Below are 5783 nucleotides of genomic sequence, written 5' to 3' on the forward strand. Positions count from 1 at the left end.
ACGCGGATCGCGGGTGGCATGGCCGTACGCGGATCGTGGGAGGTCCCGCACCCGGGCAGCGTGACTGGACCCGGATTGCGGGCATTATTATCGGACGTGGGAGGCACTACCGCATGCGGATCGTGGGCGGCATTGCTGTACGTGGATCATGGGAGTCAGAACTGTGTGGCATTTGTGGGAGGCAAGCGCTGAGTGCATGAGGCAGGACTGCACACAGAGCACGCAGGGCACAGGAGGCAGAGCCAAGGAGGTGTGAGGCACACATGGGGCACAAGAGGTGGAGCTGAACACGGAGCAGAGGCAGCAAGGGAGGAGGAGGGGAAGGAGAGCTGTTAGTGATGAGGCACAGCAGCAGAGGAGCCTGCGGGAGGCATTGCTCTTACCTGCGGCCATTACTGTACCGAGAGCATTAACACGCTAATCTAAAGGGAGAGAACAAAACCGTGTCAGTGCAGGACCAGAACTCTGTGACTGCTGCGCTCGCACCAACCCGACACAGCACGCCCCGCTAAAGGCCGGACGGGGAGCTCCCCTCGGCCCTCAGGGACCTGCAGAAATACTGACCCACACGCTTCCTCCTTCAGCCTGAGGACTGAAAGAAACAAGAGAAGGAATGTTGGCAAAAATTGGAATGAATAATTACTGTCCTTCAGCTTTTGCCAAACCTGCTGAAGTGGGATGGTGGCAGCTGCTTCACGCCTCAGCTCCACCTCCAGCACCATTCGTGGTCACACCATTTCAAACTGAGTAAAATTTGAAGCTTCACGGAGACCTCTGTGACACCACAGCCAGGTTAAGCCCCCAGGAAGTGAGCAGCATAGCAATCCCAGTGCTACATACATTTCCCAGATGGGGAAGTCCTTGAGTGCACAAAACCTGTCCACGAGCAGTCACACACCTACACTCAGACAAGACACACACACACTAGAAGGCCTCTCACAGGTGAGGCTGCTGAGAGAGCATTAAGCTTTTAAAACTTTTTTTTCTTGCAGGAGGGATTAAAAACAGTTAAGAATATAGATAAAAGCACTTGAAAAGCAGGGTTACCTTGCAGGAAGCTAGAGAGAGATGGTGTATTGCATCTCAAATCCAGTCCACAGAACAAACCTGGTTCCTTCCCCAGGGCAGGTTCTCTAGGAATGGCCTTTTACCCACTGCTCATGAAGCAGCTGAACACCCCTGAAAGCAAGGGTGGGTAAGACCATGACCTGTAAGGATCCTGATGATTGGTACTTGAGAAGACCCATGAAGTTTTCACATAGGCTGTAACCTGTTCCAGCCCCCTATTAACCTTTCAGCCAGGATAGGTCTGTGGAAATCTTTGTTTTCCTTCCTAGTAAATGCAAAGGTAATAAAATTCCAGAGAGAATCATTGTAGTAAATGTGCACAGCATTCCTTCTGTGTCTGTCCCAAAGACAGGCTCAAAGTACACTGTAAGCAGCATCCTGAGCCTGCGTGGAAGAGCCCATGGACAACTGAAGCTGGGTTAATCAAAGCCACACACATCCTGCAGTGCCCTGAAAAGCTGTAAGTGACACAGTAAGAGAATCTGACACTGGAAGTTAACCAGGGGCAGAACTGACCCTGTAACAGCACCCATAGCTCCCAGCTCAGGTGGGAGTGCCTGGCACCACTGCAGGCCTCCACGGTTTCAGGGACTTGGAAATAAGCCTAAAATGTACACATTGAAGTTTAATTACTCACAAGTTGGAGCAGCTGCTGATTAGTTCTGCAAGGCTCAGCCTCAGCCAGGGGGACCCCGCCAAGTGCTGGGGGTTATGTTGGTGTGACAGGCAGGGAAGCCTGAGCCCTCAGCACACGGCCACAGGGCTGGCTCTGCCCCGGTTCTGCTCCGCCTCTGCTCCAGGTCTCTGCTGGCGCCTCAGTGCAGAGGGAAAATGGGAAGGGGCCACATTGCCTGGAGCCTTCTCTGAGCTGACAGCTCGAGCAGCTGGAGCTGTCACCTGGCAGAAGAGACGGCCCCATCAAACTCCTATTTTCGCCCATCCCAGTGCTGACTGCTGGGATGAGCCCTCCCTCGCCACCTCCTCTCCCGGTAGCCAAGGGAGCGCCCTCTGAGCCAATCAATTACATGGAAAAGGCACGAGGCCAGGCTGAGACCCCTGATGTGGCTCTCGCCCCCTCACTGTTGGCGATCCCAAGAGAACACCAGGATTGAGGGGGAAGCAGTCCCAGCACCTGCCCAGCCTTGGGGGACAAGTTTGGACTGTCCACCCTCAGTGGTGGCACAAGGGATGGCCCCAGCACACTGAGCAGGCTGCCACTTCCTTAGGGCTCTGTAAGGCTCTGGACCCTCCAGAGCCAGGCCTGGGCTCCTGGGCATACACCTGCATCAGCCTGTTCAGCCACAGGAGCTGGAGGGGGGACAGAGCTGCTGCCCCCAACGCTTGGTGGTAACCACGACCCTGCCCTGCTTAATGCCAGACCATTCCTGACCCTCACAGGGACACTCAGGCAAGGAAACTATGGACAGAGCACTGATAACCAAGAGCACACGGGCAAGGAGCAGCTCCCAAGTCCGCTGGTGCCACTGCAGGAGCTCCCCAAGGGCAGCCCAGCTGGGACAGGCTCCAGTCTGCTGAGGATGAGGAACTACCTGGATTAAGCAGGGGAAGCCAGACAGGTCCCTGTGCCTCATCCTGAATAGTCCTCACAGGGAACAGGGAAGAAGAGAAAGCCCTGGAGTCCTGCCTCCTGTGGTAACTCTCCTGGCTCCTCTGCTCCACTCCCCTCAGCTTTTCCTCTTTGTTCACTGCCTGGACAACCTCCACAACAGCACCACAGTGTCCCATCTCACCTGCTGAGCACCACGCCCGGCAGACCTCACACATGCTCCATGCTAGCAACAATTCCCTGTGGTACAAGTAACCAGGACAGTCAGGAATTACCTAAATCCCACATATGAGAAACAAATTGTTCGCTTTCAGGCAACACTGACACACGGATCAAACCCTACCCTTGGCACACACCACATGTGCTGTGATATCGTGTGGCACAGCTACTCAGTTTCAGATGTGTATGTTTTTAATATTTCCAGGAAAATAGGCAAAACTATTATATATGCATACAGAACCTGGACACAGATCTGACAAAACACCCTACAGAGCTTAAAGGAAAAAGCTAAAAGGACAAAAACCCCAAGGTAGTAAAAAAAAACCCAGAAAAACCAAACCAAAGCAAAAGGAATCCTTGTCTCCAGTTACTGTTACAAAAAGCATCAGTCCTGTTTACAACAAGAGTTACTCTGGGTTTGGTTTTGATTCTGTCACAAATATATTTTAAAATCTACACATCCAATTCAAATAATGCTTTTGCTTTAAAGTGGGAAGGATAAAGCTCAGCACTGAACAAAAAGTGGTTTAAAATAAACCAGAGCTTGTTTGCTGTACATTCAGATATTTCCTACAAGAACTTTATGCATGTAAAAGTCCAGAGACAAAAGAAAAGCATGTGTCACCTTTGCAACAAAAAGGCTGCAAAATCTCGGTTTTATGTAAATCAGCAGGCACAGCTCCCGAGGCTTTAAAAGCAGGGAATGCTGAAAACCTCTACAGTTCCTTGACTCAAGTGTTGCTCCTGGGCAATGCCATAATATTCATTAAAGAATCCATTTATCAACAGATACCACATGTCCAAGTTTTCCAGCAGTTTTTCTGATGCTCCACTGAAAAGGATGCTTTAAAAACATTAAGCTGGAATGCAAGAATCAGAGATGCTTTCCCTGCCCATTCCACACTATCCATTAGCAACTAAAAAAGCCAAGATTTACTCTATATCCTCCCTGATAACGTTGAGCTTTGTGCTTTATTTTCCAAGTCATTAGCATGCACAAGAATGACCTCATGGTGAACAGATGCACTTGGATATGGCAGTGATTAGATCAGTCCTCTCAGCAGTCAAGTGTGCCCCGTTCCCATTAACCCCTGAGGTGCCGGCGGCAGCGCTCAGCTCCGGGGTTCCCTGGAAAGCAGGAACCTGCCCTGTCGAGCACAAACCCCTCAGACAGAATTCCTGTGGTGGGAAAGCTATGACTAGAGAGTTATTCTGGAATATCCAGCTCCTTTCACTTCCCAAGGTTAACACCATGCTTCTGGCTGCTGATCTCACACAAAAGCAGCCCCAAGCCCCAAAGAACCCCTCTGAGCCACAGAGGCAGTTGAAGTCAGGGCACTGCTCTGCCCACTTCTGCTTCACCAATTTTTTTGAAGGACACTCAAGTATTTTGTTGAATAACTGTTTCTGGTTTTGGCTGAGGGAGCGAGAACAGCAGCTTAAAGCCTGTCCACTAAAAGGAGAGAAATCTGCAGAGGGAAAGGATGAGAATAATTCAATAGTGTTGGATTATGGAGGATTTCCTGGGCTGCCTCTCAAACCCTGCCTAATTAAAATACAGCATGTAATGCACCAGTTTAACAACAAAGGGCCGTATTCCCAGCTTTTGTTCCTAATCTGCACATCCCCTAAATGAGTTCGGGGATGGCCATTCTGCCTACACGGCTGCACTTTCAACGCTGAAGATATCAGGCCTATCTATAATCCATACAGGGAGTTTAAGGCTCTGCGCCTGGAAACAGCAAAGGAGATCAACTGGACCATTTTCCTGCAGAAAATGCAGCACCTGCAAGACTGGTGACAGGGAGACTAAGCCAGAGCAGGAAAACCACATCCCACATGAGTCTGGGGGTGTACTCCCAGGGGCAGCATCAGAAAACACAAAAACATCCAGTTCCAATAATTGCATCGTAGTCAGTGATACCCCAGTAACGTGTCACTGAGAGCTGTGTTTGATTTCTCCTTACTGTGTTAACTCCTGAGAACGCCCTGCACTGTGATAAGCAGCACCCTTACTCCCTGACCCTCTCTGCTGCACACATGCATTCACAGCACCAAAACAGGATCACTCTTGAGGGGCATTATAAGAATCAGATCAGATGAGAATTAATCCTAAATTTACCTGAGCAGTTTATGCTCGGCAGGGTCAGCAGTACCAGCTGGCTTGTCCTGCCACCTGCGCCAGCTCCATGCATCCCACAGAATCATCAAGGCTGGAAGAGATCAGCAAGTTCAGTGGCCAACCCAGCACTACCATCATTGCCCCGAAATCACATCCTGACTCCTCCTGAACATTTCAGATATGGGCATCCCAGTGCCTCCCTGGGTAGCCTGTGCCAGTGCCTGATCCCTCCCTTCAGGGAAAAGTGCTTCTTTTTGTTTACTGCTCCCTGGCTCATTTTTTCTGTTTCAGAATGGAAAGATGCCCTCTGTATTCCTAAGTGGCAGACAGGTGATGCCTGCAGGTGCAGGACAGGTGGATCTGTGCATGGAGCAGGCCTGGCTGGGGAACAGTGGAGCTGCCGGGGCTGCATCCAGCCTCCCTGCTGACTGCTGAGGGGCATCTCATGGAAAACACATCCCCATGGTCACAGCTGACACTGTCCCTGCTCATCACTGACTAAACAGGCAGGAGAATCAGCAGGTAATGTGAGAAGACTCTCTGAAGTGGCGATTCTGACACCAGAAGTCATGGCTGGCCTCCAGTTCACGAGCAGGAAATTAATTCTGAGGCTCAGAAGTCTGAAAATTGGGACCTGACTGAGGCAGGCTTTGCACTTGAAAGCAATTAAAATAATTAAATCATACCCGGGTACTCCTGATTTAACAGTGTTCTGAAATGCTCAGCTACTGGGAAACACTGTAACTGTGCTTGGCATACACAGCTTGTCCTTCAGAAAGTGGGGCTGCTGAGAGCTCTGCCCTGCTG

The 5783-nt window shown here is 50.6% G+C and overlaps 1 protein-coding gene across 1 annotated transcript in view; it reads right to left on the minus strand.

Annotated features, from left to right (window-relative positions):
• The window catches only part of RALGAPA2 (Ral GTPase activating protein catalytic alpha subunit 2), a 93231-nt gene that overhangs the window by 4079 nt on the left and 83369 nt on the right, over nt 1-5783 (minus strand). The gene's annotated exons all lie outside the window — the stretch shown is intronic.

This window comes from Corvus brachyrhynchos, unplaced genomic scaffold (genome assembly GCF_000691975.1).
Source record: "Corvus brachyrhynchos isolate BGI_N302 unplaced genomic scaffold, ASM69197v1 scaffold133, whole genome shotgun sequence".
Taxonomy (NCBI): domain Eukaryota; kingdom Metazoa; phylum Chordata; class Aves; order Passeriformes; family Corvidae; genus Corvus; species Corvus brachyrhynchos.